At 43.6% G+C, this 20,919-nt stretch overlaps 1 protein-coding gene across 5 annotated transcripts in view; it reads right to left on the minus strand.

Moving 5' to 3' along the window:
• Nucleotides 1-20,302, minus strand: part of LOC311232210 (ETS-related transcription factor Elf-2-like) — a 109,749-nt gene extending 89,447 nt beyond the window's left edge. For all 5 annotated transcript variants that reach the window (XM_084318931.1, XM_084318930.1, XM_084318929.1 and 2 more), the window contains exon 1: nucleotides 20,064-20,302. The gene's annotated coding sequence lies outside the window, so the exon portion shown is untranslated. The remainder of the gene's footprint in view (nucleotides 1-20,063) is intronic.
• Nucleotides 20,303-20,919: the final 617 nt, after the last annotated feature.

Raw genomic sequence — 20,919 nt, forward strand, 5'->3', positions numbered from 1 at the left:
AGACCATCGTTGCCCAGAAATAGTCATTACCTCTTAGTTTTAGGTCACTAAGAGATTCATAAGCGTAATATTAATTGTCAAGGTAGGAAAATTAGGAAATATATTGCAGCTGGAAATAGGCCTGCAAACAGATCAAACCTAACTTTTGAACACTCAATGGTGGCCAGTAGGCCTGTCACGATAACACATTTTGCTGGGCGATTAATTGTCCCAGAAAATATTGTGATAAGCGATATTATTGCGGTTTTGAGATTTTTTTTTGAGAAATGTATTTCCCAAAAGTTTTCAATTAACATTTTTATTTTTTTTACTAATATAATAATAGCATAATAATGCAAGGAAACCGTTTCAAAGTGCAATAAACCTTTATTTAACATTGGAAGACATTTTAAATATCCTAAATAAAAAAATGCTCAGTTTGATTGTTTATTATAAAACAAACTGAAACTGGAAACAAGCCCTCTGTCTGGCTTTTTGTGTCATCCTTTTAACATGTACATGAATTATTAATGTACCTTGCGGTACCATGTATAAAATGTTAAAGGGGAACTATCTTATAAATGGCCTTTTTGAGTGTTTAGCATTGTTTCCTAGCTATGTGAACTTATATTAATATGATCTATGTCTCAAAATTCTCATATTGGCGCATTCTTCCAATTCTCCTCTCACAATATTCACCCTCACTGAACTGAGTCGTTTGAAAATGTGCCTATATGTGATGTCATATAGTCACTGCTGCATGTTAATGTTCAGGCTAAGACGACGCTGCGCAGTGGTTTAGGAGCCCAGGCTCAAAACAGCTCGAAATCTTGAGGTAGAAAAATGCTGTTTTTGAGGACTTGATTAGAAATACAAAACAATGAATAAAAAAAATATATATATTACAGAGGTGTTCCATAGACTCACAGGAATTGTGTAAAAGTGCCCAAATAGTGAAAGAAATAGTAAAATAGTTCCCCTTTAATAAAGTATGAGGAAAAAACTGTGGAAACGTAATAAATAAAAAGGCAGTGAAACAATAATCAAATAAACACCAAAATATATACTATCTCTATTGGAATGGAGACTTCAGCACAGGATAAACTAGGGATGGGCAAAAATAATCCAGATCGATTGATCACATGATATACTCGAGTACTCATGGAGGAAAATGCTGTACAAAATAAGCGTCTTTTCCGGTGTTTTAGGGTGTTTTCACACCTGTAGTTCGTTTGCTTTGTTCCGATTCAGGGACTATTATGATACAATTGTTGCACTTGATTCTTAGTTCGTTTGTGTTCACACGGCTGTGTTCACACGGACCAAAACAAATGCACGCGCGAGCAAACTATCACTCATTGGTCAGATTTTGGGGTGTGCCCCCCCCCCAACCCTGAATCTCCGCGTTACATTGAAATCGGGGAGGAGAGAGCGGGGGAGCAAATTAATGAATGTGGATGAGAGCCGTGATGTAAGTGGTTGCAGATACGGCTGTGGGGGTGCTAGAGACATGATCGAATAGTCTTTTATGCGCCTCAATCTCCTGAACACGGCGCGAGCCATTCCTAATCGATCAGAACTAAATCGGCAGCGAAAAAGCCCATTTTAAAGCACCTATTATTACCCATGCACATGCGCAGATTGCCCACAGAGTCTGGAGACGCGAGATGACGCACGAATGAATGTGGACTGTTCCATCAGAGGGGGGAGCTTCGGTGGCCAGTGTCCTTTCAGCCGACCAGGATAATGAAACAATGATCCCACTAAATGGCCAGAAGCGTCTTATGGCGACATCTACAATTACCTCATTGAGTCTCCAGGTAGACTAATGTTTATATTTAAGTGCAGCGGTCTGTAGCCACTCACATTACCACCGAAGCTCCCAGATGGAACAGTCCACATTCATTCTCTCGGTGAGAGAGAGAGGGAGAGAGAGAGTCAGTGAGAGGGAGAGAGAGAGAGGAGGTGTTGTCTCGCACGGTGCTGCTGTTGCAGCGTCACTACAGTCACTAAACTTTCTGTACACTTGCGTGTTCTCCAGCATCTGACGAATGTGATCGTCTGCCCAAATATCAACGAGGCAGTGTACCGAGTCATCGCTGCTCCACATTGACCCACGGCTCACTATTATTATTATTGTGTCGGTTTGCTAAATCGATTGCATTCTCACAGCATACGAGTCGCGTCGGGTTCGTTTGAAAATGCGCCGAGACCACCCTCTCTAGGTGGTCTCGGCCCGCTTGTTTTGTTCCGCAACAGAATGTGATTGCTGTGTTCATATATGCCCAACTGAACCGAAATAGCGGGTAAACGCTCCAGGTTTCGGATCAACAGCTCCAAACGAGCCAGGTGTGAAAACGCCCTTAGACTTTTATTTTGAAACCCACCCACCGGTCCGGAGCGGAAGTATTGTTGTTATTATCTAGCAGAACGTATTGAGCGGACAACTTGTCTCGTCCGGTTCTGTGTTTTTGAGCTAATGATAAAACAAATGTTGAGATTGTTGGTGAACAACTAACTTTAGGTTAGTTTTAACGTTAGCTACTAACGTTAGATGCAGCTACTACAGGCAATCAACGACGAGGAGGAAGCGTCAAAGCCGTATATAATAGGATAGTAGCCCTGTGGTGCGTAGGCATGACTCGAAACTACCTGTTATAATAAATTAATTCATGTTTAACTTGTCCCTGTGTCCAGTCCTTTGACTAGCCCCACCCGTTCATTGTAAACAATGATGCATGTAATTGTATTAACGTTATTCTGTGTTGTAGCTATGCTATACGTTGTATTTCGTTTGCATTTAGCTAATGTTGATAGCATCAACGCTAGATCTTTAATCTTTATTTAGCAGTCCAGTTTCTCCGGGCAGTAGCGAGTAACTACTTGGGTCTAAAAATAGCTACACTACAAAGATCGCTACATGGTTAAAAGGAGTAACACTATTGAGAAATGTAGTTAAGCTATGTGGCGTTGCTAGATAGATAGATAGATAGATAGATAGATAGATAGATAGATAGATAGATAGATAGATAGATAGATAAACTTTATTGCCATTTCAACACTGTTGATTGGGATTTGTCTTGGTGCCACATACAGTACAGACAATGTTAAAAACATACAATATAAAAACACAAGAATACAATCCCCACAATAAAGTTTTACACAAACAATTTAAAAGAAAAAATGCTACAGTACCTAAAATAAATTGCTCAGTGTTCCAGTTTTAAAGTGCATATTGCCTTAAAGTGCATGTTGGCTGGTGCTAGCCCTTGTTGTGCAAAGTGCCTGTACATTTGTACTTGAGTTCAGGTGACGGACAGCCTCGGGATATGTACTGTTTTTAAAACGGGATGTCCTGCACCTGAGACTTTGGAGTCTTCTGCCAGAGGGAAGGGGGTTAAAGAGGTTGTAAGCAGGGTGAGAAGGGTCCCTAATCACCTTTTCCCCTTTCCGCCGGATTTGTGTGGCATAAATGGAGGCCACAGAGGGGAGCTCACAGCCGATGATTTTTGACGCTGTGCGTACAGTTCGTTCTAAATGTCCCCTATCATGGACGGTGGTGTTTCCGTACGTTTAGGTGTAGCTCCCGTGCTGTACTCTGTAGTAAGGCCAGCGGCCCCCCACACGGAGAGTGACTGACAAGGGGTACTGGTTCCGCCTCATTAAAACAAACGCGCAAATAGCAATTAATCGCGCCCGTCAAAATCATTGCATTCATTTTAATTATCGCGCCGATTAATCGATTTATTGCTTATCGCGGCAGGCCTAGTGGCCAGTGTTGGAAAGTAATTGCTTGACTTAACATGATGCACTAACAAAACAAACTTTTTAAACAATGTAAGCATTCTGCCATTTATGCAGACAAAGACAATGCCGGTCAATAGGAACAGTGGACCTCGTTCACTAACATTCTCGTAAGTTTCATTGTAAACGAAGGGTTATGTATATAACCCAGTTCTATGAGTTAAATGGTGTGCTCAGCACCTGTTCTGCACTGTACTTCACTTCGTGCACGAGCACTGAATAAATAATTCCACAATGTACCTTTACATCCCAACATCCGTCTGACCACACCCCCTTCCGCTTACCTTCATAAGCAGGTGTGTGGTCACCTACTCGCCTCCTTCCCAAACTTTCACCACAAGGCGAGATCAAGGGCCGCAGCGGCGTCCAGGTGCTGAGCGCACCATTTAACTCATAGAACTGGGTTCGTTCTATGTCGTTAATGGCTTGCTCAGCACCTGTTCTGCAACAGGGGCTGAGCGGGAGCCATAGCCTGACCAATGTACCCCGCTGAGGCCCCCCACAACCATCAGACCGGGGAGGACCGAGCCCCCCCGACCCTCCCTAATGGAGGATACCCCCCCTATTGGAGGTTCACGGGAGGGCGACGGATCCAACCGTGCGAAGAGGCACTCAAGCAACCCAACGCACAGGGTGAGCAGACCGTGGCTTGACCCCACGACTACACACACGCACAACCCGCATGCCACCTGGGAACGAACGAGGGAACAACCTCGTTACTGCCCCCAAAATCACGGGGTCAAGAGCAAACCCAACCCCGTGGCAAAGCCGTAGCAGCGGAGCGCGAAGGAAGACCCAGACCCACTGAAGGGACTGGATCCCCTGGAAAAAGGGGGCCCGGAGAGGTCAATGACGCCAGGCATCAAGACCCCACCAGGTGGTCACTTAGTGACACCGCCCCCCACATCGCCAGCGTATTCGGATAAGGCCCCTCCAAGAGCGGGCCCTTACCCTCCAATAGCACACCGCCCGGCATACTGACCCTGTAGAACAGGCAGTCAGCATGGCCGTAAGCACTCAAAAGGTTAACCAACGGAAGCAGGCAGCGTACCGGGGAAACCAGGCAACAGGCTGTAACCTGAGCCTGGAGCACTGCGGACGAGACAGGCGCCAAAGGAGTCAGCTGGAAAAACAGCCCTCCCGGCGGAAGGGGCGGACGCTGGCGTTGTTGATCACCATGACGAAGCCTCCATTAAAAAAAAACCACCCAGAGGGGTCGAGGCAGAGAAGGCTGACACGATTGGCAGACGTCATGAACGTGCAGGGGCACACTCAACCAGGTAACCCGGGAGTTGACTCTGCTCCAACACACCAGGGAACCAACCACCCTGTCGTTACCAGATGCAGTGGTTGTTCCTATAACCCCTCAAGAAAAAAGGGTTATCCCAGGTCTACGGTATCAACGAAACTTTACTTCGGACCGGGCAAGCACACAGGGTTACCAGAGGAGGTCCAGAAGACCACCCCAACAGCCCCCTCTCCGCCAAGCGTGAGAGAGGTGCGGAAAAGATAACCAGCCCCTTATGATAGTGCCAGGTACAAAGTACCCAACAAGGGTCTCTATAACGCCTAACCTTGTGACGCCCCGGGCCGACCCGGTCTTTTTCCCCACTGGAAAAAAGCCCAAGTCCCTCAGGGTACCAAAACAGCAGATCTGCATCCCCGGCGGACAAACGGGTTAACTGACCTTAGAGCCATATGAAATCCGTTTTATTATTTTCCAAATTCCATTTTATTTTTTCCCAAATTCCGTTTTTTCCGTTTTAATATTGCAGAATTCTGTATTTTGCTTTTTACGCTCATTTTACCATCAGAAATTGTGTCTAATAAGTGGGAATGAATAAATGTCCACAATTCAATAAGATATAACAGTCTTTTTTAATGTTTTTAAGTGCTGCAACTCAGAAACACAGTTCAATTTTACACAATATTTTTCAATTAATATTGTGACAAAATAAAAATACATATTTCAAGTGTAAACAATAGATACAGCTAGCTACTACTGACATTATCACAATGACAACGTCAGTAACCTAGCTATATCTATTATATTGTGATGAAATATAGTAATGCATAATTTAGGCACCTTTAGTTTAGTTTATTTCGATTATAAAGGACGGTGTATAATGACAATCGTTTGCATTAAACAAATGGATGGGTGCACTAGATTTAGCAAGAAGCTATCATTTCCATCTATAGTCCTATGTACTGTAACGTTTCATAGCTATTTAAGTTTATTTAGATTGTAAAGGGCAGTGTATAATGACAATCGTTTGCATTAAACAAATGGATGAGTGCACCAGATTTAGCAAGAAGCTATAATTTCCATCTATAGTCCTATGTACTGTAACGTTTCATAGCTATTTAAGTTTATTTAGATTATAAAGGGCAGTGTATAATGACAATCGTTTGCATTAAACAAATGGATGAGTGCACCAGATTTAGCAAGAAGCTATCATTTCCATCTATAGTCCTATGTACTGTAACGTTTCATAGCTATTTAAGTTTATTTAGATTATAAAGGGCAGTGTATAATGACAATCGTTTGCATTAAACAAATGGATGGGTGCACCAGATTTAGCTAGAACTTCTAGAAGCTATCATTTCCATCTATAGTGTTTTGGGAAGCACGGTGTTTCCCCTTGTTTTTGACATGCCCTTTCGAGACCAAATGATCATCGCACGTATTTTTGCGGGTCCAATCACAGTATGTTGACAATATTTACAAAACAACTTATCGCCGGAGGCATAAAAATCATTCGGATACTGCTCTGCTCTGAATTTAGGGTTTAGTGTGGTATTTCGTAGCTTTTTGGATGCTGTTAATACCGGAGCAGCTACACGCTTGGACATTGCTGTGTTGTTGTGAAGCAGTGTGGAAGTGACGCGGGCGGTGTAACACGCTTTAGCGTCCCGGTCATGTTTGCTTTGCACCAAACGTTCCACCGTTATCCCGAAAACGGAATTACAGTCCAAATTATGGCAAATTCTGCAATATTCCACGTTTAACCCTTAGAAGTCTAACCTAAATAGCTCCTCCTCCTGAGAATTTCCCCCTTTTTTTTTGTTACATAATATAAAATTACAGATTCATACCTTCAAAATAAGCCATCAATTGTCAAATTTGAGACGATAGTTTTCAATCAATGTCCTATCAAACATTCTGGTAAAATCCTAACACCTTTTCAGTATAGGACTTTGAACTAGATCCAAGTTCATTCAGCTATCTGATGAGAGAACTACACTCCCAGAATTCAATGTGATCATTGTCACTAGAACCATTTCACACCTGGAGCAAAGGCCCAGTCATTCCTTTGTTATTCCAGTGAATGGACCCAGCAGGAGGCCTAGCCTAGCGACAAGCGGCCACTACATAGTTGGGTATTGAAAAAATGCTCATATCCAAAAGTAGTAGATAGATATAGGTCATACATGTAGGTATGCACATGTCCTAATATACTAACCTACACTGTAGCACTCAACACTTTGATGAACATTGTTACTCAGCTGATAGAGGTGTGCCCTTCCTCAATAAAGCCAGAGAGAGAGAGAGAGAGAGAGAGAGAGAGAGAGAGAGAGAGAGAGAGAGATGGTATTTACAGTACTGTACCATATCACATACCATATCACCTTTTGCAGCATACCATGATTACTTATATTGAGATGTTTCAGTACAGTGGATGGTACAGTATATACAGTAAAGTACAGTATATATAGTACTGTAAGAAAAAGAAGCAAACCAATAACAATTTGTGGTTGTATTTCTCTAGAATGAGAGAGAGAGAGAGAGAGAGAAAGAAAGAAAGAAAGAAAGAAAGAAAGAAAGAAAGAAAGAAAGAAAGAAAGAAAGAAAGAAAGAAAGAAAGAAAGAAAGAAAGAAAGAAAGAAAGAAAGAAAGAAAGAAAGAAAGAAAGAAAGAAAGAAAGAAAGAAAGAAAGAAAGAATTATTATTGCAGCGATTTTCACTGTTGACTTTTATTTTACTGGCCATCTTTGAACATGCCATATTTTTCTACTAACTGCCTGCTGGCAAAACTATGCTACTCGCTACAGTACCTGCAGATTAGACTACCTGTATATGCGCTGTCAACTCTCGCTCTGACTCCAACCCGTTGAAAGAGACAACACGCATTTCGTGAAGACCCGCCCTACTCTGCCTCTGATTCGCAGACTGTGGGTGGGGGGGGGGATTCTGACGGGACTCTGAATATGATTGGACCAAAGCAGTAGACAGACACAGGCAGTTGGAGCAGTGCAGGCGGACAGACAGGAGCAGAGGAGATAGCGGAGAATTTCGAGGATACCTGCTATACGCACTGATGACAGGATATATTTCCTTCCACTTGGTATCACTCTCGAATCACGTTTCAACCACTAACGTTGCTGCCATGAGCCTTCGCTATGGTAGCCTACAAGTGATAAAATAAATAAAACGCCCAACTCGCTGTACAAGAAATTCCTTCTGTGTGTGTGTGTGTGTGCTCTACTGGGCGCACCTTTCTACTCTAGAAAACTGCGAGATAACTCATCATAACTCGTACACACAAGCACTCTGTCTCTACTCATACAGTAGTTGATGTTTTAGCGCGACGTGGGTATATACACGGGCGAGGATGAAAAGCATGTTAGACTACTTTTTATTCATAAGTTAACGTTCCGTCGGGTCCGCGTGTATTCTCGAGAATGATAATAATAATAATGCAGGACCTCTTCAGATTATATTATCAACGACAGACAGTGAGAAAACACAACCCCCCCCCCCTCTCGCGCTGAAGAATATGCATATTAGATCACTCAGTGATTAACACCTATGCGCTGTGTGTGTGTGCGCGCGTGCATGTACGTGACGCGTTGTAGTTTCGGGGGAATACAGGGATATTTAGAACTATACAATTGAGCAAGAATTAAACATATTTACAAGTCGTATTATGTTTAGCAAGTAAGGATACATATAGATTACACTATTATGCACTCGAAATTGTCTTTGTGCTATTTTTACAGATTTTTGAAAAACGGGACTTCCTGAGCATTTGTGAGAGATTCTAATTCTTTTGTTCTCCGCCCACGGGAGCAATAGGCCCCGTTGACTTCTAAGGGTTAACAGGTAATTCCATTTTTATTGCTCAATTCCGCGATTCCGTCCGCGATTCCGTGATCGCGGATTTCATATGGCTCTAACTGACCTGGACCAGCGTGACCAGAACCAGTCCCGTGCCCTAACCACGCCGACATGCCTACTCCAGGAGAAGGGGCAGATATGCGTGTTGATCTAAAACATGAAAAGAGGGCGCCACCCAGACGGGCCGGTGTGAACCGCGCTCGGTGGCCCACCCCAAGGGCGTGAGACCCCTCTACATATGTTCAGATCCATTCCGTTATCATCCCCCAGATATGAACGAGAATCCGTCGAGAACCAATAACAGGTCGTCGGAAGAGGAAAAAACCTCCATCCCAGTTGCTTTATAAAAACGCTGTTTTAACCACAAGCAACCAAGGCGTACTAGCTACCCGCATGATCCTTAACAGAACACCCCGAGCTAGCACTAAGCGTGCGTCGGGACACAACCACATCAATGAACAGGCTATTTAGACCTTTCAGTGAATCCCCAAGGCACCCAGGGGAAACGACAAGAGGGGTGTGGTGCTTCCTATACTCCAACTCTTTTTATTAAAAAGAAGGAAGCACCAACAGACATGAATCCCATTTTACACAGCCGAGGGTAAAAACTGTTTATATTTTTACATCCAGTCACCCCTATCACAGAGGACTTCAGACTGAAATTCCCCAGAGAGCCTTCCCACGTGAGTCGTAGAATGAAAAAGCCATGGTAACTACGAGTCATGTGACCAACTGACTCAAGTTACACATAAAATCGAGCGTAGTGGACCCGTAAGTCCTACGCTCTATCCCGACACTTTGACACAACAGATCGTACGTAAAGATCCAACTCACGGAAGGCATCGTCATAGCAACGTGCGTAGTGACGTATGCCATGACGGGGGGAAACCCAACACTCAACGCCTGTTTTTAATAGGAGCAGAGTCAGGGCAACCCTTTCCCCCCCCCACCCCCCTCCCTGCCAAGTCGCCTAACGGCTTGGCCCCGACTGGCCTAACAGGAGATGAGTAAACCCCCCTGACCAATCAGAAGAGGGAAGGAGGGGTTTATTCGACACCCCCTCACAAACCCTTCCCCCTGCACACAATAACAACTGTAGCATATGATACCTTTGGTAGAATGCTAATGAAATAGCGCAAGCTAATACAATGCACGCTACCCACAGATAACTGTGAACAGGGTTTACAACAAAACCAAGTCGCGCGTGTGTGTGAATCCTACACCGCATCCTATGTTGTACATAGAAAAACACTGATAGAGAGAGCGAACGGCTGGGCCGTGGAACGTGTGTATACGAGCATTACCGCAACTAACACAACAGTGTTGTAGCTCAACATTACTTGTGTAAGCAACAGACCATACAACTAGCCTCTACCTGCATGTGGAGTGTCAGGCCGAGGTAGAAACCTTTCTATAACCGAGTGTAGGCTGCAGACCTTGCTTAAGCTCATAACACGAACGCAACCCTTCTATCAATGTATACTAGTGAAGATTCACACTTTGCAACCTCATCATATGTTTTGGTGAAGAAACACACAGTTTGTTAACAAAAAATACAGTCCCCCCTTTAGAGGGGACTTTTTATTTTCGAACAAAATGATATGAGAGGCCGGGGAGGGGATTAACAGAGGGGACCACAGGGGAAAAAAGTCACTGGGCCTAGCGGCGCCTGCCGCCTCGAGCCGCTCGGGATTTGCCACCCCGGGAACCCCCGGAGGGACGGTAGACAATCGGCGGCTGGTCACGGCGATCCCTACCGTCTCCTCCAGGCGCAGATGGGCCGGCTGCAGCGGCGGCGCCCTCTCTCCTCCTGGCCTTCTTCAAAGGGCCAGCAGTGGCGGTGGTAGCAGCAGCAGTCGCGGCGGAGGAAGCTCGACGACGTGGCAGCCGTCTGACTCCACCAGCGATGTCGGGAGGGGGAAAAAGAGGTTGAAGCACGGAGCGCTCCTCCTGCATTTCTCTGCACATCGAGGTCATCAACTGCAGGGCCTTCCCGAACAGTCCAGCATCGGAGAGGGTGGCCGTTAGAAGAGGACCTCTCTTCTTCTCCGGCACACGGGCCTGCTCCAGCCAACGGTGGCACTGTTTTTTTTTTTTTTTTTTAATACTTATAACAATTCGATAATTATCGATATCGAGAAATATGATAACATTATCATATCGTTATCGCAATATGATTTTTTTCCATATCGCCCAGCCCTAACAGACGGTATGATTTTCAATACCGTGACGTCACAGACTGTGCGCCAACTCTGTAGTGCACGGCACGCGCCAGCAGAGGGCAGGGCAGTCTGTCTTTCCCTCTCTCAGTCAGAGCAGAGCTGAGCAGGTGATGCAACGCGCATGTTCCGTTGGGTCTTTCATCTTGCATGTGTTAATCTGCACGATAAATAAAGACTTATTCTTCTATAGAATGCGGTTATGGACCGTTTATTAACCATGGGCCCACTTCCAGACATTGGATTGAGACATTGAGGAATCGGGAAACGGAGCGTTTTTCGAACGTTTTGAAATTGATTCGTGCATGAATGTGGACTCAGGGACACATTGTTTGGGTACCGGTAAGTAAGTTATGTTATGGTTAAGCGATTGGAAGATGAACGTATGAGATATGAATGCTGGTGGTAGTGTATGTTTGGTAAAGCGTTCCTGTTCGACTGTGTGTGTGCGTATTGGCTTCACGATTAGTACATTGGTTTAATAGCTTAAGCTGGGTTTTGATTATCACTTAATCAATGCAGAATACATTTTGTGCGTCTGTATGTGTAGTTGTGTACTACTGTTGTGAGTTTGTGAGTCATATTGCTCTAATGTCAGCCTCCGTTATACGCTCCGTATGACTCGTTTCATATCTGTATCGAATGTGCACGCTGGTTTGTATACTTGGTAACACGGGTCGCTAAGGAATGTAGGCTCAAGGTTGAAGAGAGTGCACTTTTAGGTTGAAAGAACGGCCCTAATGTCAACGTGTTTCAATATAAGCGTTATGTATGGTGATAACGAGTATATTGTTAATTTAACTTATCTCCGCTTTTTTAACAAATTTTGCTTTTGTTGCTGGTTGATTCTCCTCAGCTTCTCTCTGGTACTATAAGAGAAGATAAATATAACACTTTAAAACCATTTGTTTATCTTTAGATCAGACATTTAAAAATAACTAAATTATCTAATCTAAATCAAACCCCTCTTAAAAACAAAAACCTGTTTAACCTAGCCATCTATAAAACATCATGCTAAAACTGTGAAACAAACTCCCCTAAAGAAAGAAATACATAGCAAACATGACTCAGTTATGCAATAGTGCTGCTGCTTTTTATTTGGTTAAAACAACAACTACAACAATTTTCATGACGGCGAGAGAGAGAGAGAGAGAGAGAGAGAGAGAGAGAGAGAGAGAGAGAGAGAGAGAGAGAGATTTCTCCGGAGCTATGCTCGGACTCTGAGCATTTAATAACGTTACATTTTCAACAAGATCGCTGCTACTTAAACACTTCATGGAAACGGGGTAACGTTATGTCAAGTTCATACGTGTACTAGTGTAGTTAGTATGAACTCGACTTAATGTTACTCCGTTTCCATGAAGTAATTATAAAGGTGGCCAGCTAGCTAGCATAAGCTAACGTTAGCTAATAGCTGTATCGTTGGCACTGCTCTGTAACAATGCTTGCAAATGGGCATCGTGGCATCTTTAGCTTTTCCCGAAACGGGGTAACGTTATGTCGAGTTCATACGTGTACTAGTGTAGTTAGTATGAACTCGACTTAACGTTACTCCGTTTCCATGAAGTAATTATAAAGGTGGCCAGCTAGCTAGCATAAGCTAACGTTAGCTAATAGCTGTATCGTTGGCACTGCTCTGTAACAACGCTTTAGCTTTTCCTTCGTCGTTTACTTCAAACCCAAAGTACTTCCAAACACCACTTCTGCTGTTTTCTTTATCCACAAGCACAAGTTGCGGAGGCTCTGCACTGGCCATATTCTGAGCTAAAATCTTTGTTTACAAACTGAAGACAGGTCTGTGAGGAAGAGGGGCAAGCGTGCTCTGCAACAGCGTGTCTGTCTGTCAACAACTTGCGGTAGAACACTGCGAGCAAGCCAGCTGGTATCGATACTGCAGAAAGTATCGATATTCCGGGAAATGAGTATCGAAACCGTTTTAAATATTCAGTATCGATATTTCGATATTTTTGGCAACACTAGTTAGTAGTATATTGATGCAGGTAGGTAGCTGATGTGATGGACTTGTGGAAATGAGAGAAGTTCTGAAAGTTAGGAGCGAGCGTTTATTAGGAGTAACGCGATTGGGCGTTGAGAGAAGCGTTAGTGGCCAATCAGGCCGCATAAACCGAACACGGAAGGACAACTGCCTTGGGGAAAGTATTCACGCGGAGGGGACACATTTGGGGGCGTGGTCAGTGGCAGAGGGTGGCTGTTGCGTATAGTCGTAAGGTTGCGGGGTGGGGGAGGGGGGCCTTCGTAGATTTAAAAAAAATCAGTTGTGCAAGTCAATTTTGGTGAGTTGTTTCTATATACAATTCACTTATGACAAGTCATAAAGCCGCGCGAGTCTCGGAACGTGAGAGAGAGAGAGAGAGAGAGAGAGAGAGAGAGAGAGAGAGAGAGAGAGAGAGAGAGCACTATTTATTATCTACAATGTATAAAACAACAGCCTAGAGGCTTTTAAATACAACAAGGTCATACTAAGACAGATATTTCACAGACACCAAGCAATGCTGTTGCATTTCATGGCAATCACACAGACCATCGTTCAGTTTCACACCAAACTTTGAGGGGAGGGGTGCTATGTATTTGAGCACACCTGACGACATGGCTGTGGTCGGTACTTGTCTTTGCATGACAATGGCTCAGGTCGTCAGAGACCTGAGCTCAGAGATGGAACAAGCAGCCGTTTTCCGTGTGGTCAAATAGTGCCACGTCGCGTCACCGTTTATTATCGTGTAACATTGTTTTGGACGGTAAAAAAGTGCAGGGGACAATAACTGCCTTCTGAAAACATGCAGGTGACATGTCCCCCGTGTGTCCCCCCCATAATTACGCCCGTTTGCAGTGTTTGTAGGGCTTTTATTTATTTTTGGACATCACGATGCCTCGTTGAGGCGTGACTATAAATGTACGCAATCACCATGATTTCTCCCAAATGAAGCCCATAACCTCTTAAGCCCTAGCCATATTTTCAGAAGATTTGCCTAAAAGTACATACCCAAGTAAATGGACAATTGCTCCACTTCTACAAGGTCCAAGGCATGTTCTTAGTATCTAGGGCCATCTACTGTATGGACCTCAGGGAATGTATTCCCAGTGTCAGAAATATTGTATCCGTTACTATTAGTGTTGTCACGATACTGGAATTTCAACTTCGATACGATACCTTGAAAAGTATCGATACTTCGATACCATTTCGATACAAAAAAAAATATATATATATATATATATATTTTTTTAAACAAATTTAGCTTTTGTTGCTGGTTGATTCTCCTCAGCTTCTCTCTGGTACTATAAGAGAAGATAAATATAACACTTTTAAAACCCTTTGTTTATCTTTAGATCAGAGAGAGAGAGAGAGAGAGAGAGAAAGAGAGAGTGGCTGCTGGAGATTTGAGGTCTACTGAGCGCACCTTTCTAGTTATGACCCGAAAACAAGGGTACTTGAGAGAGAGAGAGAGAGAGAGAGAGAGAGAGAGAGAGATTTCTCCGGAGCTATGCTCGGAGCATTTATTAACGTTACATTTTCAACAACATTGCTGCTAATTGGACACTTCATGGAGGCGGGGTAACGTTATGTCGAGTTCATGCGTGTACTAGTGTAGGATGGGCTCCACTCGACCTAACGTTGGAAACGGGGTAGTTTTGTCGAGTTCATGCATGTACTGGTGTAGTGTGGGTGGGCTCGGCTTGACGTTACTCCGTTTCCATGAAGTAATTATAAATGTGGCCAGCTAGCTAGCATAAGCTAACGGAGGAACGACAGCTAACGTTAGCTAATAATAGCTTTGTTTACAAACTGAAGACAGGGCTCCCGACTGTGAGGGGGAGGAGGCTGCAGCAGCTTGTGTCTGTTGCCGGTCTCTGAGGAGGAGGAGGAGGAGGAGGAGGAGGAGGAGGAGGAGGAGGAGGAGGAGGAGGCGGCGGAAGGGCAAGCGTGCTCTGGCAACGTGTCTGTCTGTCAACAACTTGAGGGAGCAAGCCAGCTGGTATCGGTACTGCAGAAAGTATCGATACTTCGGGAAATGAGTATCGAAACCACTTTAAATATTCAGTATCGATATTTCGATATTTTTGACAACACTAGTTACTATGCATGAGTAAATTGTAATGAACCAAAGGAGAATATAAATTATAATTTTTTCTTTTCATCTTTGACAGTGAATAACACCATGCCAACATTGACCAGATATGAAAAATGTCCACAAATTCAGTACAGAATTTTGCCATCCGGACACATGCAATTTGCAATATTAATATAATATCAGGCCTATAAATGACCTCTACTGAGCGCACCTTTCTAGTTCTCTTTCATCCTGTCTGGAAAGTACAAACACATTCACTACATACGAGTTACACTCTTACAATTGATATGCATATACCTTGGAGATCCCAAAAATAGGTTAATCACAAACACTCAAACAGGACTAGCGAGTTATATTCAAACTGGTATTACAGGACATACAAGACGGATGCAGGAATATGGCTGCCATCTCACCAAACATACAACTACGAATAAACTAAGGCCCACATTACAATCAATTTAATTAAAATGCTTCTCACGTCGGACTTGATATTTTACTTCCCCAAGTACATTAAAAATGAATGAATGAATGAACGAATCACTGACAAGTCAGAACAGAGCAGTCAGTGCCGGCCCATACCAACGAAGAACAGCAAAACCAACAAAGTACAACCTTAGTTTGAACTCTCTCTTACCAGGGTAAACAACAAGGAGCATGACTCCATTCCCAGCTGACGGGAGTTGGACAGGGAATGTTATTCCAAGTAGTGAATGACTCACAGGGTCTCATGATCACTTTGAATAATGTGCAGACTCATTCCAACAAGCCAGCATTCCCACATTGGATCCAATGGACACATTCCCAGAAAGATGAGTGGAATTCCAAACTTGCCTTGGTCAAAGAGGAGCCTGTGATATTATCCACTGAGTTGGTTTGCATTCATGTAGCTGCCTTTCAACTAATCGAATCCGTCCAAGGAGTGGAGGAGCAGGACAAGAGAGAACATGACAAACATTCTGGATCCAAACTTTCTCCATCTATCTTTCTTTCTCCCTCTCTCTGACATTGCACTCTTCTCTTCCGCCTTTCCATCCATCCCCCTCTCCCCTCTTTCACTGTCTGCTCCACGCGGTAGAAGGAGCCTCTCAGCGACTCAGCACTTCTCAGCCTCAGCCCTGCCCCCAGATCACATGAGGGTGGAACAAACACACACACCATCACATGATCTTCCAACAACAGAGCTTTTGTTTCCAAGTGACCAAAGCTGCTCCTAACGATACAACACCCTGCCTTGTTACCCTACCCTCTGCTAACACACACACACACACACTGATGACATGGCTAGTAAATACACAGTAAAGATCATATTCCTTCCTTCCTATCCTGACCATTACACACTGATGCAAGAAAGTGTTAGGCAACAAGTCCTGCTGTGCCTCGTTTTGAGACAGGAAACAAAGGGCTGATGATGATATTGTGAATTTTCCCAGTGCCCAGAGATGGTGTAGCTGGTGAATCAAACCCCCTGGAACCAAATGTAGGAGAATTGAAAATGTACAACCAACAATGATTCCCCTTCTGTCGTTCTCTTCCCTAGGTCTCTCTTTTAATTTGTGGTACCGTTTGGTATGGCTACTGCCTACTTCTATTAGCATAATGTTTAAAGGGTGGTATGGTATGGCTACTGCTATTAGCATAATGCTTAACTGGTGGTATGGCTACTGCTATTAGCATAATGTTTAACTGGTGGTATGGTATGGCTACTGCTATTAGCATAATGTATATCTGGTGATATGGTATGGCTACTGCTAATAGCATGTCTAACTGGTGATATGGTATGGCTACTGCTATTAGCATAATGTCTAACTGGTGATATGGTATGGCTACTGCTATTAGCATAATGTCTAACTGGTGATATGGTATGGCTACTGCTATTAGCATAATGTTTCAATTGTGGTATGTATTTGGCATAATAGCTGTCTTGTGCTGCTGGGACAAAAATGCTTGTTTGGTCGCAGCTTTCGTTACACAGTAGCGGGTGTTGGTTGGGCTTGACGTGCCGAGACAGCTTGTACACAACCCGAAACCTGTCTGGCCTCACATGGTATGAGGCTGCAATCCATTACCTGGAAGACATACGGAGTGCCAGAGAAGTACAAAAATATCATCAGGAACTCCTATGAGGGGATGACCTGCAGGGTGATTCATGGCGGTCAACCGACCAACGCCTTCCAGGTAAAAACTGGAGTGAGACAGGGCTGTTTGTTGTCACCATTTCTGTTCCTGCTGGCAATAGACTGGGTCATGAAGCAATCCATGGCAGAGAAACTAAATGGCATACAATGGACATTATGGACGCAGTTAGAAGACCTCGACTTTGCAGATGACCTGGCCCTTCTCTCTCACACCCAGCAGCAGATGCAGGAAAAGACAAGTACCATCGCTGAGAACTCTACTCGGCTTGGGCTTAACATCCACAGAGCCTGGGAAGAGCAAGGTCATGAGAATCAATGCTGACAACACATCACCCATCATTCTGGAAGGAGAAGCGTTGGAAGAGGTAAACAACTTCACCTACCTGGGCAGCATGGTTAACAAGCAAGGTGGAACAGATGCTGATGTGAGAGCTAGGATTGGCAAGGCCAGAGGAGCCTTTCTCCAACTAAAGAACATCTGGAGCTCAAGAGACATTTCCATCACAACCAAGATCAGGATCTTTAACACCAACGTGAAGTCAGTCCTACTCTATGGCGCTGAGACCTGGAGGACCACTGTCACCACAACCAATAAACTACAAGTTTTCCTAAACACCTGTCTGCGCCGAATCCTCCAGATTCGCTGGCCTAACGATCAGCAACAAAGACCTGTGGCAACAAACACAACAGCCAGCAGAGAAAGAGATTCTCCAACGGCGTTGGAGATGGATTGGCCATACACTCCGTAAACCATCCCTGAGCATCACAAGACAATCTCTCAGGTGGAACCCCCAAGGGAAAAGAAAGAGAGGCCAACCACGAAACACCTGGCGCGGAGAGTTGGAAGATGATGCCAAGAAGATGGGACACACCTGGGGCCAGCTTGAGAGGTTGGCTCAGGATCGGGATGCTTGGAGAACCCTTGTTGGTGGCCTATGCCCCAAACGGGGTAAAAGGCGTAAGTAAGTAAGTAATTGGCATAATGTCTAACTGGTGATATGGTATGACTACTGCTATTAGCATAATGTCTAACTGGTGATATGGTATGACTACTGCTATTAGCATAATGTTTAACTGGTGGTATGGCTACTTCTATTAGCATAATGTTTAAATGGTGGTATGGTATGACTATTCGTATTAGCATAATGTTTAAGACTCATTGTTGTACGACTTTGAAAGAAATATAAAATGTACATTTTAATGCATAAAGAATTGAAAATGTAATCGAATTGTGACCTCAAAATCTAAATGTTTTATAAAATATGTGTATGGTTACACCTCTCCCACACCTGTATTGGGCATCCTGTGTGCGTCTAGCGGTGGTGATAACACTGGCCAACTGTTTGGGTAACATTGTTGGGCATAGTCGGACAAGCGAATGTCTCAACACATTCATACCGATTCCATGGCAATCTCTTGTTGCCCAGCTAAATTATATATATTTTTGTATTAAAATATTGTATATTTTTCCCACATCAACAAGCACACTGCCCTATCCTGGGCCATTAATTGAGTTTAAATTTAAATTACAATTTTGGCTTCCTGCGATCATGAAAACAAGATAGAGATAAAATGATTATTGTCTGTGCGAGTGTGTTCTCATTTTGTCTTGTGTTGTGTAAATGCAGTGTACCCTTCCTTCACAGCGATGCACTTCGACCACAGTAGTTTCAGCTCATGTTGAGAGGGAGGAGGGAGCAATGGCATGTTTCTCCAGTTATATTGAATATTCTTTCATAACTTAGAACAAGATAACAGAAAGGCATTGTTCGAAAAGAAAGGTCAAACAAAATCAGTAGTCGTCATATGATGTTCTCAAATCAACAATGCAATCGTGTTTAATAATCATGATTTCAAGATCCATCAAAATAATCATGACTATGATTTTTGCCATAATCGAACAGCCCTACTATTGTTGCGCAAAAGGTTTCCTAGTGTATGGCCAACTCCACTAGTAACAAACGCCCTTCTCCCCCTTAATACAGAGGATGATGAGTTATTATTGGAGGAGGGTAATTATTTATTGGTGACCCAAAACATGTAGGAATAAATGTCAATACACACCTTCCGACACTGCATAACAAACAATAACACTGGTAGTAGAGGGTAGAGATTACTGGTGTTTTAAACCAGGACAACAGCACACACTAAAACAGAATGTGATTGTCATTCACACGATCTGTTCAAAATAGTCTACATGTGTGGGGCTGGAAGTGTTAAGGGCTTAACTGTAATCACTGGAGCTAGGTGGGCAGGTCATCTTCTCCCCAGACCAGTCTCGACACTGACCATACAAGTTGGAAATGGCACCAGCAACACTAATAATGATTTATCCTCAATGACACAGCAGCTGTAACTCGCTCGCACCTTTCAAACGTGTCACCGAGAGTCGGTTTTTGCAGCCCTTCTCGCCAACTAAGTATAATGAAAACACTCGGCTACTACCTTGCTTAGTGGAGTAAACACGGCGTGCATCACAGTCACTACAGGGGCTCCAGAAGCACCTGAGCTCAGCACACAAGCAGCAGCGAGCAGGTTGTTTAGCGGGGCTAACGTTAACAAGACTGGGCTTCAACCCTGCTGGCAGCTACAGTAGCTTAGCTTATATGATGAAGGAATTAGAGCGAACTTCAGTAACGTTACAAGGCTAGATGGGAATTACAAAAAATATATATCTTATGAAACTTTTTATTACAGTTAGTTGGTTACACGGTCTTACCTTGAAATTCCTTTTTTCGCTATCAACTTCAGGTCTCAGATAATTAAGTTGACGCTAACTGGCTGGCTAATGGTAATGTAAATCTAACTGGAATGTTCTGTGTGTGTGTGTGTGTGTGTGACACACAGTAACCTCTCTGTGTTGTTGCCTGCCTGTCAAGAGTCCCGACGCTAAACGTTAGCTAACCTACTTTCTTCGCTATGATGACGACGACCACTGAAATAACCGGGCGGATGGTTTCAAACAAAACAGATTCGCGTGTTGTTATTTGGGGACAATTCACCAATAATAAATAAACACAGGCTCCCGAGTAAGGGTGGTCTTCTTCAGCTATGTTGTGAGATTCAGGTCAAACCCCACAGGCTCTGCCAGTTGCTTCCAGCAAATTACACCCGTGACGTCACACCACAGAACAATGGCCTTCCCCTATTTTGGAGCGACAGAATGTTCTTTTTGTGGTGGCAAATCATACATATCTCTACAAATTATATCGAAAGAAAAGGTTTTGTATAATAAAATACTGAGCTGATGTTTTTTGTTTTTCCTTTGCTAAATATTATTATTCTTGCTTCCCCATCTTTCCTCAAATCAACATTATATTGAGTATGCTGATTTTAAGTATGCACACTTTGGTATGGAACAATATAAAACACTAATCCACCCGCCAAAAATGTAATCTAATAATGGACTAAAAACCCAGCCTGAAGATCAAATGAAAGTATTTGTCTCCACTTAGTGGTGATGAATGGAGTGACATTGATTGCAGGGGCACAATGTGATAACAAGATGATGTGACCATTTACATTTAGTCATTTAGCTGACGCTTTTATCCAAAGCGACTTACAAGTTCTGTGCG

The sequence above is a fragment of the Notolepis coatsorum genome, assembly GCF_963971535.1.
Source record: "Notolepis coatsorum genome assembly, chromosome: 7".
In the NCBI taxonomy this organism is placed as follows: domain Eukaryota; kingdom Metazoa; phylum Chordata; class Actinopteri; order Aulopiformes; family Paralepididae; genus Notolepis; species Notolepis coatsorum.